The sequence below is a fragment of the Phoca vitulina genome, unplaced genomic scaffold, assembly GCF_004348235.1.
Source record: "Phoca vitulina isolate PV1807 unplaced genomic scaffold, GSC_HSeal_1.0 scaffold22, whole genome shotgun sequence".
NCBI classification, from domain to species: domain Eukaryota; kingdom Metazoa; phylum Chordata; class Mammalia; order Carnivora; family Phocidae; genus Phoca; species Phoca vitulina.
The window spans coordinates 35,968,667-35,996,658 of NW_022589725.1; the positions used below are offsets into that span (position 1 = coordinate 35,968,667).

Here is a 27,992-nt window from a genome sequence, read left to right on the forward strand (position 1 = left end):
TGAACTTTGCCTATTTCTAGAACTCAGCAAGACAGATTTAGCATCAATTATATTGTCTCCTCTTGTTTTTTGTGTTTTTGTTTTATACCTGTAAACACAGAGAAAATTTGTTCACATCTGAGAGAAGGTGAGGATTTTGTTACACCAAGTGTTACTCGGTTCATAGGACTCCTTCTAAGTTATAGCAAGTAGATCTCCTTTTGATCTTGTTGAAAGCCAATAATTAGAAACCACCTGCCTTCAAAAGGTTTCTGTTACCAAGTTGTGCAGATCATCACTACTCAGTGTCTGGGACATCCACACAAAGGCCCCCATTACACGACTTGCAGAGGACCATCAGACAGGCCTGTCTGCTTTCATTCAGAGGCACTGGGTTCAACCTATGAAGAGAAAGAATTAGATTTTATTTTATCATATGCTTTAAATATATTTTCATCAAGACCTTGAGGCTGAGGTTTAGCCAGCTGAAATGATGGAGAGCCACTGATGGTGCGCTTAGAAAGCTCAGCATGGAAGCTTTGACTGGCTCAAGTCAACTGCCAGATGGGACTTCCTGCGAGTTTGAAGGCATATGCCATTTCTCAGCTCAAACAAATTGTGGCTGTGTGTTTCAAGAAACAGTATCAAAATCACTGACAAATAAATTGTGATATGTATCTTGTAAGAAATATTACTAAAAGCAATCAAGATTAAAATTATGACACTCTTAATCTAATAAAGGATATAATCCCTTAATCTAATAAAAGATCAATATCCAAAATATAAAGAGAACTAAAACTCAGCAATAACAACCACAAAGATAGCCCAATTCAAAAATGGTAAATAGACATTGAATAGACATTTCTCCAAAGAAGACATACAAATAGCCAATAAGCACATGAAAAGATGCTCAACATCCCTGATCATCAGGGAAATTCAAATCAAAACTACAATCAGAAGTACTACCATACACCCATTAGAATGGCTACTTTCAAAAAAAACCTCAAAAACCAAAAAACAGAAAACAAGTGTTGGCCAGGATGTGGAGAAATGGGAATTAACGCTGCTGGTCAGAATGCCCAATGGACAGCCACTGTCAAAAACCAGTTTAGAGAGTCCTCAAAAAATTGAAAATAGAATTACCATATGATCCAGAAACTCCTCTTCTAGATATATCCCCCCCAAACTAAAAGCAGACTCTCTAAGAGATATCTGTATGCCCCTGTTCCTATCCACATTATTCACAATAGCTGAAATGTGGAAGCAACCCAAGAGTCCACCAATGGATGAATAGGTAAGCCCACTGTGGCGTATCCACACAATGGACGAATGGGTAAGCCCACTGTGGCATATTCATACAATAGAATACGATTCAGCCTTCAAAAGGAAGCAAACTCTGTGATATGCTACATTAATAAGGACATACCAGGGAGTGAAATAAATCCATTACAAAAAGATTGATACTGTGAGATTCTTCTATGAGGTACTTGGAGTAGTCAAATTCACAGGGACAGAAAGTAAAAGGATGGTTTCCAGAGGCTGGGAGGAGGGGGAATAGGGAGTTATTGTTTGCCAGAGTTTCAGTTTTATAAGATGAAAAGAGTTAGGGGATGGACAGTGATGGTAGCTGCACAATAGTGTAAATGGATTTAATACCACTGAACTGTACACTTTAAAAATGTTTAAGATGGGGGCACCTGGGTGGCTCAGTTGGTTAAGTGTCTGCCTTCGGCTCAGGTCATGATCTCAGGGTCCTGGGATTGAGCCCCATGTTGGGCTCCCTGCTCAATGGGGAGTCAGCTTCTCCCTCTCCCTCTGCCCCTCCCCCTACTCATGCTCTCTCTCTCTCTCTCTCTCTCTCTCGCTCTCTCTGAAAATAAATAAAATCTTTTAAAAAAAGGTTTAAGATGGTACATTTTGTGTTATGTGTACCTTACCACAATAAAAAATTCATGCATATTTTTAAAGTATAATGTATAATACTTTAAAGTACATTAAAAAACAAAGAATGGTGATGGGTATTAAGGAGGGCGCGTACTGCATGGAGCACTGGGTGTTATATGCAAATAATGAATCATGGAACACTACATCGAAAACTAATGATGTAATGTATGGTGATTAACATAACATAATAATAAAAAAAAAAGAAAAAAACAAAGAATGCTTAAAATTGATATAGTTAATTCCATTTTTATGCTATAACATTGTAAAAATAAGTCTAAATGCTGTTTCTCATTATTGAACTTGTTATAATAGCATATGTAGGAAAGATCATTTATAAAATAAAATATATGATAAAGGCTTTCAGAAGAATTAAGAATTTACTATTAAAATCCTAAATGGCCTCATCAGCTTTATGAGACATAATGACCAAATTTTGTCTTATATTTAAGAAAAAAGAAGGTAAGGGGCGCCTGGGTGGCTCAGTCATTAAGCGTCTGCCTTCGGCTCAGGTCATGATCCCAGGGTCCTGGGTAGAGCCCTGCATAGGTCTCCCTGCTCAGTGGGAAGCCTGATTCTCCCTCTCCCACTCCCCCTGCTTGTGTTCCCTCTCCCCCTGTGTCTCTCTCTGTCAAATAAATAAATAAAATCTTTTTAAAAAAGAAGGTAAAAGTGCTAAAAACCTAAGGGTATGGTGGTTGCATATAATTTTTTATTAATGAAAATAAGAAAGTAGTAAATATTTATTTGATAAAGATAAGGATTTACCGTAATTTGAATGAAGATTTCACTCTCCGATTTGATGAAATGGGTTTTAACTTCCTTTGGAATAAGGCACAAAAAATTCTAATCAACAAATTTTAGCTTGTATATCTTGAAAACAAAAATTGGTGAGAAAAAAAAAGAAAAAAATTGGTGATTCCTCCTAAAATTCAAATTACATTTAAAACGGATCTGGCTGTTCAAATGTACTTTTCTTTCTGGTAAAATGACATACCCAGATGATAAGCATGGCCAAGATTAGGGAGGAAGCTGTTACTTTTAAATTCATGAAAAGAAATTTGATTTCAATGTTTCTTATTGATGTTCTCTCTGCTTTGTTTCCACAGGACTCCCTATCAAGAGCATTGTAGTCTTTGGCTACAGTCCAGGCATGGAAAGGGCATAGCCATTAAATCAACGTTAAATGAAAAGTTTACCAATCTTTCTGCTGCATCTATGACATTTCTGGATTCAGAGCATTCCAACACTTCACCTTAAGAGTGAAGGTTTGATGTGGGAAAAGGCTCTGCTGGGCTTGGATCCCACATTCACCTGCAGTCTTCCAACGGTCCTGCTTTCCAAGAATAGGAGACATGAGGGATCTGTGGGCATCGTTACTGGGCAATGGCAGAGGGAATCTGCATGTGTCCTGATCTAACTTAGGGAAGAGAGCACATGGACTCTGGGGATCTGGAACTCTCCTGCTGCCAAGAACCGAGAAGTTTGTGCTCCCCAGGGCTCAAGTGCCCAGGTGAAAAGTCACATCACCTGCATATTTTCAAATTAACGTGGAGTCCACATTTCTCTCTAGGACATGACCATCCAAATATCATACCCACGACCTAGCCAACATTCAAGACCTGCGTTGGGTTGATATGTGTTAAACAGGTTGCCACTTGCTAAGAAGCCAAAGCAGCCCCACCCAGACATGGGCAGAGATTTGGGCTGGGGGCTGGAAGTCACTTCAGCTCTAAGGAAGAAAGGTAGACATACCCTCCCTGGCAGAACAAGCTCTGAGCCCACAAACAGAATCTGGTCTCCGGGGAGGCGGGGCACCATCCCTGGCTCCTTCCTGAAAGCCACTCGGCACCCTGGAAGTCCTCTTTCTTACCATCAAGCAGCAGGTGCCAGGCTTGTTAAACTGGACTTTTCTGGTAAGTCATTCACAAGCTTGCATCTCCACTGGTATTTGCTCTTCCTTAATTGAATAATTAGGCATGATTAATAACCTCATGCATTAGCATAATCCTAACATTATAGGTGTCAGGAGGATATAAGTTAATTAGAGGTTAACATTTTTGGCTCTGAATCAGATGCTTAAATTGTACATTATGCTCCCATCAGCTGGGGAAGCATGAACTGTGCCCCTCCGACTAATTTTATTATGTCTCTAGGGTCTGGAAAAGCAGATAAGGAAATGCACTGATGTCTTGGGATTTGGTGATTTAAGAGCAATTCCCAAATAATCACATTGATGTTTGTGTGTCAGCATTTACTGAAGACCTACCTTCTGTGGGACTACATGCTAGCCACTGTGGGGGACATGAGAATGGGTCAGATGCAGACCCCAACTTTATGTCTACAGCCAGGACAGTAAAATAAGGCCTATACACAATTTCCCATGACAGTCACTCCTGCCTGCTCCTGGCCTGCCTGTGCATACCCAGGGAGAGAGAAAGCAGTTTCAGGCAGACAGGCCAGAGGCCATTGGCTTTTAGAACAACAATGTGCGGGTCACTTCCTGAGGGCACTGGGGGGACACTAGCAAGGTGTCACCAGCATTCGGATCCATGGGAAAAGACTGAAAAGTAGGGCGGGTACACGGAGGGTTAGCCAGCCGTCCTAGCGGTGCTGTCGGGGTAAAGTCTGCTCCTGGTCGCTAGGGGTGCTGACATCATTCATGCTGGGCCATCGGGTCCACCTTCAGATAGAGCCTCGAGGTACAGAGAGACAGCAAAGCTTGTTCACATTATCTGCTGTTCTTGCGGGAGGGAGGCCTCAGGCACTTGCCCTGGAACCTCTCCCTGCCCAGTTCATAGTCAGGCTCAAGAGTGCATGTGAAAGAACCTGTGTGCCAAGTAGAACATGTCACTGGGCATGAAGTCCTGTTTGTTCATATGATACCCTTGAGGAGACTTGAGGCTGCTCAGAAATCATTTCTGCTGTGATGTTTTAAAGAACTTTATGCAGTCTCAACTTCGGAACATCTACCTATGCCAAGCTGAGAGGCACTATTTCTACGCTGTGGTTCAGGGTGGCCAGGGGACATGGGGGTTGACTGCCTTCTCCCCGAGGCTTCCAAGGATTTCTGTTTATGCTGCTAGTGAGGTTTGGGCCCTGTGGCTGGAACCAGAGCACCCAGGGGGCCAATAAAGACACCCATGGATACCCTCTCCCCAGGATGCTTCCTGGGCCTGCGCTGGGCTGCAGGGAATACCAAGCACAGCTAGTGGCCGAGCATCCAGCAGCGTCTGAGAAACAGAATTCTAGCAGCAGGCAGACACGCCAGGTGGCTCTGACCATAAAAGCCGGCCTCAAAGCTCTTTCAAGGAGCAGCCAGAGCCAAGGCTCTGCCTGTCCTGTGGGGCTAGAATTACAGGCCTGCTGGCTGGAGCTATACCAACCCCATTAAATCATGTTTCTGTCAGTCAGGAAGATTCAGCTGACAGCACCTTATCTGGAACAACAAGAAAAGAGTGAAAATAGAATATGAAGAAAGAGAGAAAAAACAACATGGCGAAAATCTCATCAGTAACTTGGCCAGTTGCCCTGCTTCTGCAGGAGAATTGAAACATCCCTCGTTGCCCTGACTCCGTGATGCTGTCGGACACAGCGGCCTGGGGGACCTCATCCACAGGAGCTTCAGGTGGCTGGAGACATTCTGCATCTTGACCTAAATGCTTCTTACAAGGTGAGTTCAGCTTGTAAAAATTTTCCGAGCTGCTCATTTATGATTTGGATTTCATAAAACTTCAGTTTAAAGTTTTTAAGTTCAATTTTTGGTTTTGTTTCTGTTTTTAAAGCAGAGCAGGACACATGATACATATTATCTCCAGAGGCGAACATTTAACAATGGATAGGAAGAAAGGGGAGAAGTATGCCCAATGAAAACCATCATTGCTTCTTTTGTGTCAAGATTTTTGGTGTCTTGTCTCCTACTTTTGATGCTTTCTAAATGCTCTATGGTGTTTACCATAACTTGGTAATTTAAAAAATAATTTAAGTACATTAGAAACCAGATAAAGGCCTCTAGTGGCTGAGCCCCATCAGCTGGCCTAGAAGACCCTTGTCCTTGTAGGGCCTATGCTGTTGTGTGGAAGACCAGCTACTCAAATGTCGTTAAAATCTCAGCAGCTGGGGCCCCTGGGTGGCTCAGTCGTTAAGCGTCTGCCTTAGGCTCAGGTCATGATCCCAGTGCTCCTGGAAAACAGGGCAGATAAGAAATCCCCCACCCTTTGTGGAAAGGGCTTACTACAGAGGACTACTTCCCTACACAACTTAGATAAGACTCAAAATGTCTGTTTACCTGGGGCCACCAGACCCCCATTGAATTGTGTTGTACCTACTAACCAATCTGAACAAAATCTTCCTCAGTCAAACTCAGGTTAGCAGGCCCTGAACTTTGCCCACTCCCAGCCTGAGCCAGCACACAGCCCTCCGTGCAGCCCCTCCTGAGAACAGGCGGATGTTGGGGTGATACACCACACCACCTCCACCCGTTCACCCCACTGCACCGCTGGTTCTTCCCAGCCTTGTCCAATCCTCCCTATGAAAGGAAGACCCTTAGTGTCTAACCCTGAACACGCTGCAGACCTCAGGTCACAGCACTCTCCCTATGGCAATCCTCCTTTGCCCCCTATTACCATGGTCCTTCTCCTCCTATGACAATAGTCCCCTTGAAATAATCACTTCAAATAAGATCTCTCCTTTCTAATGTCAGGAGTTTGGCATTACTTGCATTTGGCAGAGACTCAAGGGCAGGCAGCGGGGCTGGGGGGAGGGTGGTAGTGGGCAAGAAAGCTTTATGGTGGGAAAAAGGGGAAGATTTCAGGCATCAGGGAGGGCTGGATGCTGGCCAATTAGAAATGGGGTATCTTTGTGGTTTATTTGGGTATCATGTTTGGCTTTCTCTGGTTGGTCATGCGTCAGAAGCAGAGACAAGATGCAGGGAAGCTAGCATTTGTTTACTAAGTTCAGAACACTCAGGCTGATTGATGCCCCAGGTTGTGCCCTGGCTTCCCAGATGGTTGCTGCAGAGCATGAGTCAGGTTCCATTGTCATGTATGGTCCGGCAATTGTCCATTTGTATAATTGGTTCCTCAGTCCCCTCCTTGGGCAATTTGCTCACTTGCAAGTGGTTGACCAATTCTGGGAGGCTGGAGATCCAGAGCTGTGTTGCTCAGACATGTCCAACCATCTCCATAGTAAATCATATTTCAAGACCTTCTCGACCTTTTGGTTGCTGTATTATAATGGCCATCATCTAATAAGAACCGGACTGTGCAGAAGCACTTAATACTCTGAGTAGAACACAGTGAGTCAGCACTGTGACCACTAAAACAAAACCAAGGACAATTAATAGTCCCTGTAAAATGCTTAAGAACCAGGTGTTTTAAAATACTCTATTATTATTTAGGTATGGCAAGGCCATAGACCAGGATATGACTGCTATTGAAAAGGTAGTTCATTATACTTAGTTCCCAATACAGGAAGTACACATCACACCACAAGGGGCCACATATGGAATCACCAAGCATCAGGCCACAGAGCCAGAAGGCCAGAGAGAGAGGATGTGTGGGCCCAAGCCTTTACTATGGTTTCTGCAGGTAGCATAGGAAAGGAGAAATGACCTTTATTAGTTGTTGGGGCAGGGGGGGAGTTGTAGACTCTGGGTTGATTGGTTTGTATTTGAAAAGTGCATCCCTGAGAGGAGAATGCTCAGGGAGTGGGGGTGGGGAGCAACCAGGAGGCCAAGACAAGGTGACCAAGGTATATCATGTGGTTGTTCAGAGCAAGGAGTATCCGGTATGTAAGCAGGGAAGATGTTAAAGCATCAAGTTTACAGGTGCTGAAAATCTGGTCAATACACCAGGAACCCCAACTGCCCAACTCAGGCCAAGAGAACAAATCCCATAGGCCATGACGTTCAACCTTACAGAGCCAGGTGGTTTTTTTTGTTTTTTTTTTAAGCAATATAGCTTGTTCCATCATGCTTGTTTATTGATTCAAGAACAGAAAGAAGTATTAGCAGTAGTAATAACCACATTACAGCCAACAAGAATCTAGAACAAAGTGATTGTGATTGCTACCACTGTGCATGCCTACACGTTGAGACTGTCTGTATTCCATGTAGGGCAGAGGTGGCACCATTTATAACTCCCAGAGTTAGTTATTTTGTCTTTTCTATTTGTATAATCCCCACTGTTGGGAACTTTGCTCTGATTTTTTGCATAAACAATGAGTAGAGTGCCTGAATAATCAAGAAGACCTGATTTTGCAGCTTTCCTCTGAGTTAGAATTTTCAGGCTTGGGGATTTACAGAATGAAAGTCTCTGTGTATAGACAAGTATCAGGATGCTGTTCCTAAAATACATGAGGTGTTAGTCTGAGACAAACAGGACCAGGCATCCTGGCCAAAAAAGGAAACAGTATCTTTTAGTTCCAAAGAGGGGTCCACTGACATGACAGCTGGTTGCATATCTGGATTTCTAGAAGTCTTTTCCAAGTGACAAACATTTATTTGCCCATCACCCTGAGAAGGTTATTGAATTCAGCCTTAAGATTATCTAGGGTATGATCCATATATTGTAAGGGAGAGAGAGATCCCAGCAAAGTCACAGTTTATTTGGTTAAAGTCATTTGTCCAGACAGGTGCAAGTTGAAACACCATTGGTTGTAATTCCCTATAGTCTTATTTAATGAGGTCAGAATTGTCAAAGGTTTTCATCATGGGGTCTGTGATGGATGGAATATCCAACAACAGGTAGGATTGAGGGCTGGGCTACTGTTTGGGATAACCTAAGAATGGCATTAAAATGAGTATGTCCTGACCTAACATTCTAACAAGAAGGGAAGAAAACAGAAATAGGTCACTATGGATGGATGACAGCCAGGAATCTATAGAAAATGAGAATGATTATAAGCAAGAAAATTTTTAAAAAGCAGGAATTAGACAGAGGCCCTGGTCTGATGACTTGGGCAGAAGCCATCCGTTATCTGAGGTCATCAGCTGGTTCTAAAGGTCTTGTGTCAGCTGCCTGCTTCCAAAAATCAATTGCTTCTGGGAAATCTCTAAGAATCTTTGGTTTGAGGTTCCATATTGGAGTAGTTTTCCAATTGTGTAGAATTTTTTATTACTTCTTTAGTTGTGAAACGTAAACCCAAGGATGGACTCCCTGGAATTTCTGGCCGTGTTTGTTGTCAACAGTACCTGAGAAGGTCTCTTCCAATGAGATTCAAGAATGGTTTTTCTCTGGTGTCTCTTCTGGTAGACAGAACCTCATGGTTGAAGATCATGAAACCTGGTATACCCCCATAGAGCAACAGCTCCCAGCAGTATACACAGTGTTCCTCCAGGTAGAAACTCTCATGGAGGAAGAGTGTATAATGGTAAGAACTTCCCTTCTATCAGGGGGTTGGTGAGAATATTAAGCCACCTTTGGCATGGCTCAAACTCTCATTTTGATTAAATGGCATGCCTATTTGCAGCAGAAGAGCACCCTGTCCACCAGCCCACTGTCTCTAGAAATGCAGGCGCTACTAGACCCTATAGAGCATGTAGATCCTCCAAATACTTCTACCCCTGTTCCTATGGTGACCCCTATGGTCTGTAGGGAGGAAGAAGGGGGAAATTCTCACTGATGCCTGGTATACAGATGCCTAGAAACAGGAAGGAACCACAGCCACTAGTAGACTGAATTTGGGGAGGTTTGGTTGGTGACCGCTCATGAGCCCTGGCCATCAAACCTTTGTTCTGACAGTTGGGATGTCCTAAAGGGATTACCCCTATGGTTTAGACAATAAGAAGCTGAGGGAAAGATAATCATAAATAAATCCTCATGGGGTCAGGATACGTGGAAAGACATTTGGGTTCATCTGCAAAAACCTGTTTTCCACATAATTGTTCATAATGTGCTGACATCCCTTGGCAAACAGAAGCTGATGTCCAGCTCAGGTATAAGCCCTTATAACTGATCCATCAGTGGAAACAGCAGATTGATTGCCCAGGTGGGTGGCCTACTGATCCACCAGTGGAAACAGCAGATTGATTGCCCACGTGGGATGGCCTACTGACAAGGATGCTGGATTGCCCTAGAAATACAGTGAATCAGTGAACGCAGTAACAGCATGTCCTGTGTGTTTTAAACAATGCTCAAGGACTCTGCCAAAAAAATCTGGGGACATCCACTGGAGTTCCCAACCAGAAGGGATTGATAAATTGCTCATATTGGCCCCCTCTCTCCAAGTAAGGATTCTAAGTATGTCTTGGTTTGTGTGGACACAGCATTTGTCCTAAACCAAGCTTTTCCCTGTTCTCAAGCAAACCAGGCTCCACCATTAGGAGATTAGAGAAGCTGAGTACTGTGTACAGATAACCTCATCAAATAGACAGTGAGTGGAGGTCACATATCAGAGGTCATGATGTGTGAGACTAGGCAAAAGAACATGACATTGAATGGAGGTCCCATCCCCCCTCTAATCCACAATCAGCAGGATTAGTAGAAAGGAAAAATGGAAGACTAAAGCAGCTGGTTAAATTACTAACAGGTAAAAGCACCTGGGCTGGGTGGACTACAGTACTGTCCCAGGATTTAACACATTTCAATGATCAACCAGTAGGGCCTGTTACCCCATATGCCAGATTGGGGACCCCTGCCGAAACTCCCAATGCCACAAGGTATGGAAGTCATGAGAAACAGCCATTGCCCCAACTCTCATCGTGGGTCAACGTGCTAGGCTGCTGAGAACACCAAGCCCCATCACACCTGGGAAAAGAATTATCTACTAGAATTTTCAGTGGGACATCCCACCCAGACAGTAAGTTACTTTGCACCCTGATGGGGAACTACTCAATTTCCATGGAGATCCCATCAACCTGCTGCAAACCAGACCTGTTGAAATGCACTATTTTTGGAATGGAACTTGCATCACTGAAAGAGCCGAGACGGTGGGGGTCCTGGTCTGGCATATCCTGCTCCTACTCCATCTCCTCAGACTGACAGTGCTGCCTCCCCCAGCCAACATGCATGGTATTACAACCAGGTTAAATTGCTAAAAGCCACAACCTCACTCTCCTCGAAGCCAAATGGATACATTCTGTTTTCCACTGGTACAGTCATCTGACCACCATGTTTGTCTCCTCCATTGGCCTGAAGGACAGTATAAAACAAAGAGAAGCTCTTACTAAAGTCAGCCAGCAAGTCTTAAAGCCAATAAGCTGATAAAGCCTGTCTTAACCAAACACTAAAATGTCTCTAATGACATAAGCCATACTCCAGAATAGAATGGACTTGAAGATTATTACTGACTCTCAGAGAGGCACCTGTGCCATTATCAACCAAATGTGTGTTCATACCTGATGAATCTGATAATGGGTCATCTTTATGAAATAATATGAGGACACATTTGAATACCCTGAGTGATCTGACAGCTAGGCTAGGGGACTTAAGAAATCACCAAGAGCCCTATGGTTCAGATTACGGGGCTCTTGGTGGAAAAAAAATTGCTACTTATTTTGGGATCATTACCTAAATCTTGGTTTCCTTTTACATGTACCTGTACTATTGCTGGGGTATATGGTACAGCCGGATAGCTGCCAAAGAAGCCACTTCCATCACATAAAATCCTTTGCTGACCACTCCAGGCCCAGTGTGGAAGAGGGGGTCATATAAAATTGTAAGGCCACAAGGGGTGGAATATTGAAGGGAGTCATCAAGAGGCCATGACTGCCAGTTTACCTGAGAGTTGACACCAGCACCCCTTCCTCTGTCCTTGGAATGTATGTTCTGCCATCCGTTCCCTTCACATATTTCACACATCCCCCTACCCACCTACCCTTTGATAACAATCAGTTTGTTCTCTATAGTTAAGAGTCTGTTTTTGGTTTGTTTTGTTTCTTAAATTCTACATATAAATGAAATCATGTGGTATTTGTCTTTGATTGACTTATTTCTAGCATTATACCTTCTAGATGATCTATCCATGTTGTTGCAAATGGCAAGATTTCATTCTTTTTATGATTAATATTCCATTATGCATATATATATGTGTATATATATATATATATATATATATATATATATATATATCCATTCACATATCAGTGGACACGGGCTGCTTCCATATCTTGGCTATTATAAATAATGCTGCAGTAAACATAGGAGTGCATGTATACTTTTGAATTAGTGTTTTTTAATTATTTGGTAAATACCCAGTAGCGAAATTACTGGATCATAGGGTAATTCTATTTTTAATTTGTTGAAGAACTTCCATACTGTTTTCCAGAGTGGCTGCACCAGTTTGCATTCCACAATGGGAGCTGTTTAAAGGATACAGCCTTGAGATAGTGATGTGGTGTTGAGACCATCTGGAGAGTATATATAACTAAACCCAGTTAAGTTTTTAATATAAACTTTCAAGATTATGGCAGGCAGGTGCAGAGATCTAATCTTGCTACCACCCAAGACAAGCCTCTTATGTAAGTTACCTTGCTTATTAGACCAGCCGCCTACCAACACGGAGTGCCTGCCTCTTCCGTCCACCTCTCCCTGCCCTCTGTGTAAGGGGGGCCAGTTTCAGATTCCATTTAGGAAGCTCACAAGGTTGCCAGCCCACAAGGGGGTTGCCCATATCGCTCATGCACAAAGAGATGAAATGGCTTTTTGTAGTTAAGAATACCTGGGGAAGGAGGCTGTTGAGAAGCTCCCTTGAGGTTCCAGAGCCTGTTCATGTTTAGGGTCCCTGAGCAGAGGGTCTCTCATGGGAGACTTAGTCAATTGATAAAGAGGTGTCACAATCTCAGAAAAATTTGTCTCGCATTGTCTACAATGTCCAGTTAAACTAGAAATCCTCCCAACTGCCATTTCGTGACAGGCCTAAGATAAGCTTGGCTAGCCTTTTGTCTATCACAGAGTGTTTTTCCCTCTTGATATAGGTCATGCCCTAAATAATGGACTGCGTTCTGGCAAAATTGTAGTTTATCTTTTGGAACTTTATGTCCCTTTTCTGTCATGGCTAGAGCAAGTAAATGGAATCTTTTATAGGCTTCTCTTCTTTTCCTTTCTCTGAACAAAACAGGAGATCATCCACATATTGTATCAGAACTAAATTACAAAGAAAATTTAGATCTTTTAATGTCTTGATTGAGGACCTGAAAGAAGTAGGGAGGGGCTTCAGTGAGTCTCTGGGGCATGGCTGTCAGGGGCACTGCTGTCCTCCCCAGCTCCCAGCTCTGAAGCAACTAAAAGAGGCAGAGCAAAGATCCACTTCAGTGAAACAAGTGGCTTCTGGAGGAATTGATGGCAAGATGGCATTTGGGTTAGGTACCACAGGGAAGCTCTGTTGATGGGCCTAAGATCTTAAACAAACTGATATCTTCATCCATTTGGTTTATTTACTGGAGGACAGGAGCGTTAAGGGCTAGTGCAGGGTATGAGAATACTTTCTATATAAGGCTTTCAACCATAGGTTTGAGCCTTTCCTTTGTTTATTGCTTCATGTGACATCGGGTAAATTTGGGTAACCATTCTATAAAATATATCTGAATTTTGATAGGTTCTACTCAAATTAATTTATCTCTGTCAGTGGAACTTATAGCCCATGGAGTATCATGAACAGTGACAAGATCTTTATCAGGATCATGCATCAAACATGATAGAGGAGGCAAAGGTGTATCCAGAGAATACACTTGACTATGAATAAAGGGGGACCTCAAGAAATAGTCCTCAAGAAATAGTCCCTCTGGTGTGGATTTAATATTACAATTCCACAGCAGAGCAAGTCTCTCCCTGTTAGGTTGCTAGGAATCGCAGAGCAGGAAGAAACATTTGTTAGTCAGATGCCCAAGGGTTACAGTTAAAGACTGGGAAATGGGAAAGATCTGTGACCACCTTGTGTTATGTTCACTCTGAGAAGGAGGTTGAGCGAAGGCGGCGGGGTTGAACGCAGTAGGAATAGCACCCCCATCTACCAAGAACAATGAGGTGGACCATCTATACCGACAGTTATTCACCTTGCGTGTTTAAGGGTATGGCAGGATATTGGGTGCTTTGAATTTTACGATTTTTCTTTGTCTCAGCTTTTCTTTTGTAAAACGGGACAATCGTTATTCCAATGTCCCTTCTGTTTACAATGTCTACAGTGTCCTTGTCAGCAGGTGGTTGGTTGGGACCTGAGCCAGCTAGCTGTTGGGTCCTAGGGGTATATGTCTATTCTGGGTTCTGTAGTTTTTGTTCTGAAGTCCTTCCCACATGCTCTGCCACGTCCTGGAGTTCAGGTAAAGGGCTGCTCCCTGCTCTATTTTCTGTTTTTGAATTAGGTCTCCAATTTCAGTTTAACTCCACTGACAAAATGAGGTGAAAGGCTCATCCTTACATATCAGCACCTTCTTTAAGTCTCAAATGTTGATGCAATGTGTTTTCTAGTTTATCCTTAAAGTCTCCTGTACTTTTACCTTTTCTCTGTTTACATTATACAGTTACGGTCCAATAGATTTTTACTGAAAAAGTTTCAGGCATGGCTTTTAGAAGGATTTGCCCTAATTTATAGGCTTTCTCTTGACCTTCTGGTTTATTGTGGAAAGAGGGATTTTTGTGGGTCTCTTTCCAGGTTAATCCAATCAGCTTTTGCCATCCAGGGTTTAGCACCTAAGGTTTTGATCAATATGTGTACACATTTGTATTGGCCAAGTAACTGTATTAGTCAGCGTTCTTTAGGAAAACAAAACCAACAGTGGTGTGTGTGTGTGTGTGTGTGTGTGTGTATGTGTGTGTGTGTAAAGAAATTTATCTTAAGGAATTGGCTCATACAATAATGGAAGCTGGCAAGTTCCAAAATCTGCAGGGTGGGGTAGCAGGCTGGAGACCCCAAGAAGAACCAGTGTTGCACTTCAAGGCCATCTGCTGTAGCATTCCCTCTTGCCGGGTGGGAGTGGGTAGATTTTGTGTTCTATCCAGGCCTTCAACTTATTGTGTGAGGCTCATTATGGGGGGCAGTCAACAATCTGCTTTATTTAACATCCACCAGTTTAAATGTTAAGCTCACCCATAAACACCATCATAGACACATCCAGAATAATATTTAACCACATATCCGGGCAACTCAGGCTAGTCAGGTTGACAAAATCACAGTAACCCTGGGTCATATACACCCAAAGGAATCCTAAATTCTTCTATGAATAGCTAGCCTTGTCTGAGTTTATGGAAATCCTCAGTTATAGCTCTTAATTCAGCCTGGGTCCAAAGTTTAAACTCTGCAGTTGCCTGCATACCTGGCTTATGGGAGAGATGGATCTTTAGAGGCAACACGCATTCTGAGCTCTTAGGAGAGTTGCCAAGAAAAAGTAGGGAATCTGGGCAAAGCAAGTGGAGGGACTAGCAGTAGAAGTGCAGAGGGATGGAGATCAGAAGGATGGGAGGTAGGGAACTGGATATAGGGAGGCAACTAGAGGATAAGGAGAGGAGGATTTACTCAGGAAATGAGTCTAGCTTATTGTCACTTAGGTTTGGCAAATTGTGCATTAGCTTTGTCCAAAGAATCTCTCAATGAAGCAAGTTTTGAATCAGAATTTCATTTGGTGGCCCTTGTATACCAGTGAAAACATGCTGCCCACTGTCCTGAGAAACATCAACTCCTTTCTTTCCCAAGGGATAGTGACCAAAGCACATTAGCCCAGACACAGACCCCAAGTATGAATGGATATAAAGCTCACTGTGGGGCCACACACACTGGCCCTGCAGCTTCAATCATGGTGCCCCCATGTTCTCTAAGCCTAGCCTGTCCCATCACACAAGGACCCATTAAGCGCACTTCCTCATAATCCTTGTCCTGGTACCATTCCTCAATCCCGTCCCTCCACTCCCACCCTCTCATCCCCCCAAAGAAGGATTTTCTTTCTTCACTGAACTCTCAAAATGTTATTGGGCTATAGATCATGCACACACATGTCTATCTTCCCCAGACAGTGATAGGCCTTGAGAACTGTGTATGTCTCTAAATTATTCTTCTATCAACTACAGTCTCAATCCCTGAGCCTTAATATAGTAGGCATTCGATGAACTGTCTGCTCATATCTGTAGCAGATAAATGGACACCCCCCTAAAACCTGGCCACCCGGCTCCTAAGTGTGTGCCCATAAGAAATGAGGGTCTTTGCCAAAAGCCATGGACATGAATTTCCATAGAAGTTGTAGTTGTAAGCACTACAAACTGGAACCAACTCAAATGTCCAACTACAGGGGAATGGGCAAATACATTATGGGATATTTATAGAATGGAATACTATCCAGCAATAAAAAAGAAGAAACCACTCTACACACTGCAACATGATGAATCTCACCGATACTTGTAGAGCAAACTAGTTGTACAATAAAGAGAACATATTGTATTATTCTATTTACATGAAGATCAAAGCCAGAAAACCTACACTATGGTGAGAAACGTCAGAACAGCATTTACCTTGTAGGTGGTGTATGCTGGGAAGGGGCATGAGGGATCCTCTTGGGACCTGCAAACATTCTACATCTTGAGCTGGGTGGTGGTCACATGGGGGTACACAGTTCTGCACACTTCATGTTTGTCATGCCCTGTGGAGTGCTGGCAAATGTTTAACAACCAGCTGCCTGGGCAGAAAAGCTTTGCTCTGCAGTATTTGCCAAATTCTGTGGTATAAAATATTCCCAACTAAGGTCACTTTCAAGCTTCTGATGGGTTGTTCACAAACACAGAGTTAGGAGGAGTGGTAGATACAACAGATGTAAATACCCTCAAGAGCACAGATATCATGAAAAGTAGTAAAACAAATAGGAAGTGACAAGTTTTGATTGTTTATTACCATTGTTTTTAATATAAAATTTAATTGTAAATTTTATATAATTTCCCCCTTAGGACCACCTTTGCAGTATCCCATAGGTTTTGGACCGATGTGTTTTCGTTCTCATTGGTTTCCATGAATTGTTTAAGTTCTTCTTTGATTTCCTGGTGACCCAAACATTCTTGAGCAAAGTGGTCTTTAGCTTCCAAGTGTTTGAATTTCTGCCAAATTTTTTCTTGTGATTGAGTTCTAGTTCTAAAACACTGTGGTCTGAGAATATGCAGGGAATAATCTCAATCTTTTGGTATCAATTGAGACCTGATTTGTGACCCAGTATGTGGTCTATTCTGGAGGAAGTTCCATGTGCGCTCGAGAAGAATGGGTATTCTGTTGTTTTAAGGTGGAATGTTCTGTATATATCTATGAGGTCCATCTGGTCCAGTGTGTCATTCAAAGCTCTTGTTTCTTTGTTGATTTTCTGCTTAGATGATCTGTCTATCGCTGAGAGTGGAGTATTGAGGTCTCCTACAATTAACGTATTGTTATCAATATGACTCTTTATTTTGGTTAACAGTTGGCTTATGTAGATGGCTGCTCCCATGTTGGGGGCATAGATATTTATAAGCCCAGATATGGACCCTCAACTCTATGGTCAAATAATCTTTGACAAAGCAGGAAAAAAATATGCAATGGAATAAAGACAGTCTCTTCAATAAATGGTGCGGAAAATTGGACAGCCACATGCAGAAGAATGAAACTCGACCATTCTCTAACACCATACACAAAGATAAACTCAAAATGGATGAAAGATCTCGATGTGAGACAGGAATCCATCAAAATCCTAGAGGAGAACATAGGCAGTAACCTCTTTGACATCGGCCACAGCAACTTCTTTCAAGATACATCTCCAAAAGCTAGTGAAACAAAAGCAAAAATGAACTATTGGGACTTCATCAAGATAAAAAGCTTCTGCACAGCAAAGGAAACAGTCAACAAAACAAAGAAGCAACCCACAGAATGGGAGAAGATATTTGCAAATGACACTACAGACAAAGGGCTAATATCCAAGATCTATAAAGAATTTCTCAAACTCAACACCCAAAAAACAAATAATCAAGTCAAAAAATGGGCAGAAGACATGAAAAGACACTTCTCTGAAGAAGACATACAAATGGCTAACAGACACATGAAAAAATGTTCATCATCATTAGCTATCAGGGAAATTCAAATCAAAACCACATTGAGATACCACCTTACACCAGTTAGAATGGCAAAAAATGGACAGGGAAAGAAACAACAAATGTTGGAGAGGTTGTGGAGAAAGGGGAACCCTCTTACACTGTTGGTGGGAATGCAAGTTGGTACAGCCACTTTGGAAAACAGTGTGGAGGTTCCTCAAAAAATTAAAAATAGAGCTACTCTATGACCCAGCAATTGCACTACTGGGTATTTACCCCGAAGACACAGATGTAGTGAAAAGAAGGGCCATATGCACCCCAATGTTCATAGCAGCAATGTCTGCGATAGCCAAACTGCAGAAAGAGCCGAGATGCCCTTCAAGAGATGAATGGATAAAGAAGATGTGGTCCATATATACAATGGAATATTAGTCAGCCATCAGAAAGGATGAATACCCACCATTTGCATCAACATGGATGGGACTGGAGGAGATTATGCTAAGAGAAATAAGTCAAGCAGAGAAAGTCAATTATCATTTGGTTTCACTTATTTGTGGAACATAAGGAATAGCATGGAGGACATTAGGAGAAGGAAGGGAAAAATGAAGGGGGGGGAATCGGAGGGGGAGATGAACCATGAGAGACTATGGACTTTGAGAAAGAAACAGGGTTTTACAGGGGAGGGGGATGGGGGGATCGGTTAGCCCGATGATGGGTATTAAGGAGGGCACGTACTGCATGGAGCACTGGGTGTTATACAAAAACAATGACTCGTGGATCACCACATCAAAAACTAATGATGTATTGTATGGTGACTAGCATAACATAATAAAAAAATTTTATATAATTTTATTTTTAATAATGGCTGTGTTAACAACCAGTCCCAAGATTCCTGAAAATTTAACAATCAAGCCTCAGGAGCTGATACAAACTGGCTCTGGCATCCAGTGGTTATTTTTCAACTAAATTATTTACAAAAGCAAAACAAAACAAAGCTCTGTTTGTTCTAGAACTGAAAGAACAAAGGGAAAACCAGAGATAAAGAAGTTAGTAGGCGGTTAGCTCTTGCAAGGGAAGGGGAGGCATACAATGAAGTGAATAAGAGTCAGGAATAAGAGCCAGAGACTTGCTTTAAATTTTTTTTAAGTAGGCTCCACACCCAGTATGGGACTTGAACTCACGAACCTGAGATCAAGAGTTGTGTGCTCCACCAACTGAGCCAGCTGGGCGCCCCCAGAAACCTGGTTTAAATTCCAGGTTGTCCTCTTCCATCTGGTCAAACTTGAATGGTGGCTTGACATCTCTGAGCCTCGGCCTCACCATCCATGCAGAGGGAGTAACATGCCTACCTCACAGAGCTGCCTGGTGAAGTCAGATAAGGTCACCTCAGCCAGTTATGTGACCCAAGATGGCCCATGTGTGCCTCATAAGGGTTGGCTATTCACTTGACCAATTATTTGTAGCAACTAAGATGACAGGGATCGTGCATCTAGAGCAGCAATCAGCTCAGACTTTTAAAAACATGCAGCATGTCAAATATTCCCTTCTGCTGTCCCAGAAATTTTAACCCAATATTTTGAGATCCAAATATTATCTTTCAGACAGGCCTGTGAACTGTCTTGAAACAACATAAAAGCCCTCTGTAAGACATGTGCCAATGTTTGCATGAGGAGCACAGAAGGTGGTGGAAGGTGGAACCTTGCATTCCTCAAGGTGGTTGGTGCTGCAAAGTGACTGTTGCTAATGGCAGTGGCCACAGTCCTACAATGGCCAGAGCAGGCCTGGCTGTGCGCTGAGCAGGTGAGGACATAGCACAGCCAGCATGGATGACCCTGACGATGAGGGTGCTGAAACCCAAGTCATTGACGCTGCAAGGCAAGCCACGGGCCTGGGCCTGAGTGTCTTTGTCCTTTAATGAAGCACGCTGACTTCCCTGAGTCGCTGCGCAGCTGTTCCCTCTTGCCTGCACCTGCCCACGCTGCCCCATCATCCCTCATCTCGCAAATGTAGTGAGGATAATGCTGCCTTTCTGCTGCTAATCTTCCTGAAAGAGACTGTCCTCACTGCAAAATGGCAATTTAACGACTGTATCTAAAGTAGAGAAGTAGCCGTCACAGCTGGGAGAGGACAGGTCACTGGGAGAGTTCTGGGCATTTCAGGCAGAATTCTATCCAGCTCTGCTGCCAGATCATGTCACAATGACATTCAGGCTGGAGGGGCTGGGATGCAATGAAACACAGGGATTTTCCTGTCCCGGAAAGGAAAGATGCCTGATAAAATAGCTTTGGCTGTACATGGAAGCAAGTGCCCTTTTATTCATATTAACATACTAAAAATGAAAGACTCATGACAGCAAAATAAAGCCCTCATGTACTCTGTACTGGCCATCCTCATACAGTGAACCTCCAAAGGCAGGCAGCCTGCTACTCAGAAAGGCAGCAGATAAGCAGGCAAACAGCACGTTTAGGCATCATCAAGAAAGATAATTGGACATTTGCTTAATGGCTTCAATTTCTATTTCTGGCTCCTGGATGCTTTTCTATTTTTTTTTTTTTTTCTCAGCATAGAAACCAACAAGGGCTCCCCCTGAGTGACAGTAGGGCAGGCACATGATGACATTCCCACACCAACACCAGGCAACTGGAAGCAGCTGCCTGGAGCACCGTTGGGAAAGATTCTGAGGCAAGCTGTGTGGCAAGAGGAAATAGAGTGATAAAGTAACAATCCTCAGGCTGCGAGTTGGGTGAGGTGCCTGCATGAGGGTGTCTGCTAGCCTGGGTCCAAAGGGCAAGATCAGTGCTTTTATCCTAGAATTCAAAGGCCTCCACAACTGCGGCCTCATTCAACCCTCAGACTTCCTTTCCCAGTGTGGCCCCACTGGCTGCCCCTCTCAGACTGTTTGAGGAACACTTGAGGTTACTGCAAAGATGAAGATGGTGGGACATGTCCAAGACAAGCTCAGTCAGAATGTCTGGGCAGTGTGGCCCAGACACCTACATGGGAACAAACCCTGGATAGATCTGAAGTTGACCACCACTGGGCACCCACTACAATGCAAGCATCATGACAAGAGGGACTTTGCTTTGTTCAATGCTGTCTCTAGCACTCAATAGATGTCTGTTGAATATTTCTGAAAGGAAGAAAGGCATCTCTCCAGGTGAGAATTCCCTAATTTTTACTATGAAGTGTTTGTGATCAGGTTAGAGCTACCAATTATGTTACACCCATCTTTTCATCCCCACCCACCTCCTGCTCAGGGCAGACATCACTAATCAGTCACAACACTCATTGCACCAACCGCCCAAACAACACAACCTAGCATTCCAGGCCACCACAGAAAACCTGAGAGATATTTTCCAACGAGGATGCAGTGATTTTCCAAGTCCCTTCCTGTTCCAAAACCACTGGAAGTTTGAATGATGCTCTGAAATGAACCCAGCCATAAGGAGACATCACCAAGTGAGAACCTTCACACAATTCATGCATGAAGTACTTGGGGCTTCAATGTGAAAATGATGCTTCTTGGTTGTTACAACAGAACGCAGACAGTGAGGTACATGGTTTCAGAGAAAAGTATTTGACCCCAGAGAGCCACTCCACCTGGCTTGGGTCGTGTCCCCCAGTATAGATAAGTTTACATCATGGAGAATCTTTGGCCAAGAGTTCAAGGCAAGTGAGCACAAATGCTGATCACAGACATTTGCTCAACATCACTTGATAGCCCTGGACTGTAATGTGCTGGGGATACTGTGGTGAGCATGACAGAAAGCTCGTGGCCTACAGAGGAATAAACAGGAGTGCTAACTGATTCCCTGAGATGCAACAACCTAAGTGGGAAGCCTGCAAAGAGGTGATCAGTCAGCACACTGGCCATCAAACCTTTATGGGTCATTTACCATTTGCTTCCTTAGACTGTTAACTTTATTCTTTTTTTTTTTTTTTAAAGATTTTATTTATTTATTTGAGAGAGAGAGAATGAGAGAGAGCAAATACATGAGACAGGGGAGGGTCAGAGGGAGAAGCAGACTCCCTGCTGAGCAGGGAGCCCGATGCGGGACTCGATCCAGGGACTCCAGGATCATGACCTGAGCCGAAGGCAGTCGCTTAACCAACTGAGCCACCCAGGCGCCCTGTTAACTTTATTCTTAATAGCAACTTACATGAGGAGGAAAGGACTCTACTTTTGGGTAAGACTGGTTCTCCCTTCAACCTTCCCTGTGAGAACTGGCCTCTTTTCTCACCTGTTTTCTCTCCAGAGAATAAGAATGAGAATATCTGCCTCCTGGGGAACTGAGGAAATCCATGTACATAACTAGTAGAAAACATTATATCCTTCATTATCCTTCCCAAAAGACTGAGGTCGCTTAAAACTAATGTGGTATCAATGAGATAGTCAGTAAAGCAGAGCTAAAATATAGAAAATCAAGATTTGGGGAAGAAAGGCAGAAACACAAATGGGCATTAAGAGATCAAGCAGGAAACTTGCTGAGGTAGCAGTGCCCTGGTCTTAATCCTCTCGTGTCCCTGACATTGGGGAGAGGGCATGATATGACCAAAGTGTACATCAAATGAAAGGCATCCAAATATGAAGAAGAGAGAGATTTTGACAACATGTCCAGACCAGGGAAGGTCTTCTCCTTCCAAGAGAAAGTGATTTCATAGAGCTCATGGAGGGTAGCTTTGCCTCCACGGGTGTCTGCATTTGCACAGCACCCCACAGTGGCAAATGGGAATGGGAATATCTAGAACTCTGCAGATCGCTGCAGAAGGCTCAGCGTTTTACAGTCTGAACCAGGAACAGTGGTGGAAAGGGGATTCTTGGTTTGTCAGAACTGACCCAGTGCAGCGACCAGTTCCAAGTAAGCAGCCGTGATGCTACAGGGGAACAGATTGTCACGACAACCATTGGAGCAAATTCTGTTTAAGAATTGCTTAGAAGAAGAGGAATGGAGTCTGAGTCAAGAAGAATGTGAAGGGATGGACTTTGTGCAGGGCCAGAAGCCAGGAGGCAGAGACAATCAACAGGGCTCCTGTGTCCTAGCTGTGCTTTCTCCCCAGTCCCACCTCCCACTGGATACAACCTTCCAGATATTGACTGTGGTTCTAGAACTGTGAGGGTGAGCAATTAGTAAACAATCCCTAACTCTTACATGCATAGCCTGTTAGCATAGAGTCTCCTGGTGGGCTCTGCACCCATCGGGCTGTCCCTCCTGATTTGCTGGGCTTCCAGGGTGTCCCTGACTTGCATGTGATCTAAACATATGGAACATTGTTCAAATAACTGTCCTGTTCTCCCCAGAAATGTCAAGGTGATGAAAGACAAAGACTTGAGAAACAGCTCTAGAGGAAAGGAGATAGCAATATGACAAGTGAACACAACACGCCCCTCATGCTTGGATCTAGATGGAGAAGAAAGGCTGACAATGAGCATTGTCTGAGACATTGACACTTACTAGATAACAGTATTAAATTTTCTAATTTTTCCATTGATCTATGTGTCTATTTTGTGCCGGTAAACCCATGCATATATGGTCAATTAATCTATGGCAAAGGAGGCAAGAATATACAAGGGGGAAAAAAGTATCCTCAACAGATATTGCTGGAAAAACTGGACAGTTACATATAAAAGAATGAAACTGGACTACTTTCTTACACCAGACACAAAAATAAACCCAAAATTGATTAAAAACCTAAATGTGAGACAGGAAACCATAAAATTCCTACAAGAAAACATAGGCAGTAATTTCTTTGACATTGGCAGGAGAAACATTTTTCTAGATATGTCTCCTCAGGCAAGGGAAACAAAAGCAAAATTAAACTATGGGGACTACACCAAAATAAAAAGCTTTTGCACAGAGAAGGGAACCATCAATAAAACAAGAAAAGGCAACCTACTGAATGGGAGAAGATATTTGCAAATGATACATTCAATATAAGAGGTTAATATCCAAAAATTATTTAAAAACTTATACAACTCACACCAAAAAAACCCCACAAATAATCCTATTAAAAATGGGCAGAAGAAAAAAAAATGGACAGAGGATTTGAATAGACATTTTTCCAAAGAAGACCTAGAGATGGTCAGCAGACACATGAAAAGATGCTCAACATCACTCAACATCAGGGAAATGCAAATGAAAACAATAATGAGACATCACCTCACACCTGTCAGAATGGCTATTATCAAAAAGACAAAAAATATCAAGTGTTGGCAAGGATGTGGAGAAAAGGGAATCCTCTTACACTGTTGGTGGGAGTGCAAACTGGTGTGGCCACTGCAGAAAAGAGTATGAAGGTTCCTCAAAAAATTATAAGTTAAAATTAGAATTACCGTACTACTGGTTATTTTCTCAGAGAAAACAAAAATACTAATTCCAAAAGATATATGCACCGCTATGTTTATTGTAGCATCGTTACAATAGCCAAGATATGTAAGCGACTCATGTGTCCACTGACAAATGAATGGATAAAGAAGATGTGGTATATATAAATACTACGGAATATTATTCAGCCATAAAAAGGAAGAGCTTTTGTCATTTGCAACAACATGGAGGAACCTACAGGCTACAATGCTAAGTGAAATAAGTCAGTCAGAGAAAGACAAATAGCACATGATTTCACTCATATGTGGAATTTAAGAAACAAAACAAACAAACAAAAAAAGAGATGAATAATAAAACAGACTCTTAAATACAGAGAACAAATTGGTAGCTGCCAAAAGGGAGGTGGGTGGGAGGATGGGTAAAATACAGGGAATTTTTTTCTTCATTTTTATTTTTATTTTTATTTTTCTTCCAGCTACAATGCCTCAGTGTTTTCTCTTTGTTCTTCCTCACTTTGTTCACTGAAATCCTGGCTGGCATTTCTATCAACAGAACTTCCAGCGATTGCCACATTCATCGCATAAGACAAAGGTAGTCATGGGCTCATCAGCCCTCCATGACTGCCCCTGGTTATAGGTACAGTTTTCTTGCATTTGTTGCACTGGAAGAAGTCAGTGGTGGTGCTATCTGGTGCTCACAGGTAACCTCCTGGGTCATGGCATTCCTCAATTCCCTCAGCTCATCACTGGCCATTTCTTCTGCCATCATCTTGCCAATGAGCCCAGCAGAGATGGCCCCACTGAGCACATTCCTCCTCAGGCTGGGGTTCTTATGTCCTTGAGGTTGCTGATTCAGCTGTGTACCCAGTTCCAGTACTTCATGTCCATGCCCTTGAGCTCCTGGTAGATATGATCTTCTATTTCTGAAGCCATCTTGTCACAGTTGAATCTATAGTAATCATCATCGGCCTTCGAGGCTGCTAAGAGCATCTCCACACACTTGTCCCACACAGAGTCCCCTGTAAGATAGCAGGGCACCAGGAGGAACACAGAGGGGCCAAAAGTGGGGGTTGAGGGGCTGCTGGGTGTTTTGGGAGTCTCTGCTTTTGATTTTCTGCTGTTTGATCTTTCCATCAATGGCCTTTGTGGAAAGAAGGTGGCTGAAGACTTGGAGTCCACAGAGTCTCTCCTGTCTTTGGACTCTTCCCCTTAATTTTTCCTTGGTGGAGTAAGGCCTATCTCTGGCTTTCAGTCAGAACATTCAAGCTCTTTTTCCTTTTCTTTCCTCTCCTTTTTCTCCTTTGGGGGGGTCCAGGTGAGTTCAGCAGCTACTTCCAGTTTTTGATAAGGACTTTAGCCAAGGACACCACCTTTCTGTCTGAGCAGCACTTGCAGACCCCACTAATGGTGACTCCAATCCTGGTTGTCTGGAGTAGCTGCATGGACATCTGACAGCTGTTCAGCTTCTTCAGAAGGTCAAGGGTCCCTTCCATGTTCTCCCTGGCCACCATCTTCTCCAGCTTTCCGGCAAGCCTCAGCAGCTCCTCTTCCTGGCCCATGTTAGTGCACAAAACCCGGTGAGGTGAGCTAAAATAAAGGGAAATAAGAATACACTTATCTTGATGAGCACTGAGTAATGTATAGAATTGTTGAATCACTATATTGTATACCTGAGACTAATAAAACACTGTATATTAATTATACTTCAATAAAATTTTTTTAATTACTGATTTTTGGTAATTATACTGTGAGTAAAAATGTGTATGCTCTTGCTCTTGGGAACATATACAGAAATATTTAGGGGTAGAGGGTACAATGATTCCAACTCTCTCTCAAGTGGGTCAGAAAAAAATAACATTAATATGCACACAGAAAATGCTGTGGTAAATATCAAGAATTGGTGAATGAGTGTAAAGGGTTTTATACGAGTTCATTATCCTAAACCTGCAACTTTTCTGCAAACTTGAAATTATGTCAAGATTAAAATCTACAAAAGAAAAAAGAATTGGTCTGTCCAGATCTGGCAAGACCTTATTACGAATGGAGAATCACCTGCAGCTTATGTGCCCTCTGGGGATGCCAGGTCCAAGGAAAGTTACATGGAGACACACGGCACTGCACCCTCTAGCCCACGGCTGCCTTACCTCTGATGAAATGTTGTTCCTTGGCTAATTAAATAAGGAATTCAACCTAACACTCCTGTGTGAGTGTGTATGAGTGTGTGTGAGTGTAAGTGAGAATGTGGGAGTGTGTGTGCATGTGTAGATTGTGTGTTCTCGTTCCCAGAACTCATCACTCATCTCAAATGCAGTGGAAATAGACCCTGTGAGGTGTTGCAGCCCATGGACTTCCTGGAAACAGCCATGAAAGGACCACAGTGAACACTTCAAATCTATACAATTATACTTTTCAATTATTATTTAATAAGTTGGGGGAAAATGAAAAAAATAAAAATAAAAGGGCCACAGTGAAGACACTTCCCTTACCTGCCCCACACTCACAGTTCTGGTATCTCCATGTTCAGGGATTGGTCAAGTTCACACTAGAACCATATTAACTAGATCTGCATGATGCTTTTTTTGCCATGTCCATTAATGATTGATTTTTAGTAGTTTATTCCATTGTGTGGGTTGAGTACTTCCCAACTAGTCTTCAGTGTTGTCTTTACAAAGCCTTGTGTCAAAACAACACTGAGCCAGACCATCCCCCTCCAGACCCAGTCTCAGGAACTGGCCCCAGCCTGTGGAAGCCCTGGGTCTAGAGCTGGGTCCCTGCTGCCATAGCTGCTGCAGGCTGCAGCAATGGCCACTGTCCCTTCCTTGCCTGGGAACACAAAAGGGCAGCATCCCACCTCCACCCACACCTTGCCCTTCCACACTCACCCCAGGATATCCCAGCTGTTGATGAAGCATTAGGCCATCTGATTCATACATGGCTCTTTGAAAATTTGGAATGACAATGCATAGGAGGGTCAGGGCTGGGCACGGGGACTTTGACCCATGGATGATGGGAGGTACAGGTACATTCCTGTCCTGTCCCTCTCCAGAGTCAACAGTGCAGAGGCACAGAGACTTCTTAAGGCCTCTCTGAACATGCCAGTTGCACCCAGAAATCAGCTGGCATACCTCCTATTCACTCCCCCACCTTTCCTGCCTCACCACCCACCAATTCCCTCACTTCCTTAGGATTGCACTCACAATAAAAGGTGAGCACGTACTCTGTATATCTCAGCTCTGTTTTCTGGGGAGCCCAGGCTAGGCTAAATTCCATCGAGAGCTGAGCAGAAGCAATATCAGAAGCAGGAGGATGAATTCACACTGAAGGTCACCATCATGGGACAGAGGAAATGAGCAATAGGATACCTAACTAAGCATTTCTCCCTGGGTAGTGCATTTCCCTTAAAGCATACAGCAGAGGCTTGACTGCCCAGCAAACACGTCCCTGGCCTCCTGCTTTCTTTGATGTTATAAAAATGACAGGTGCTGTACAGATGCAAGTGCCATTATGAGGATAACCCATGAGCCTCCAGTCTTCCAAAACGTGTGGCTTCCCACCATGAATTCTGGCCCATGCAAATTCAGGGCTTAGCAAAGAAGCCATCCAAAACCCCTGGTTAAAGGGGACAGGTTTAAATTGGATTTTATGAAAAGGAATTTAGATCAGTCATTTGAATGTTAAATCATAAAATTAGAGAGAACTCAGGTTATTTTTATCATACCTTGGGAGCTGAATATTTTGACATATTAATCAGTTCTCCAAAATGACATTTACATCAAAATTTT

General features: G+C 43.1%; 1 pseudogene; it reads right to left on the minus strand.

Moving 5' to 3' along the window:
- Positions 1-24,669: 24,669 nt before the first annotated feature.
- Positions 24,670-27,992, minus strand: part of LOC116641997 — an 87,641-nt pseudogene continuing 84,318 nt past the window's right edge.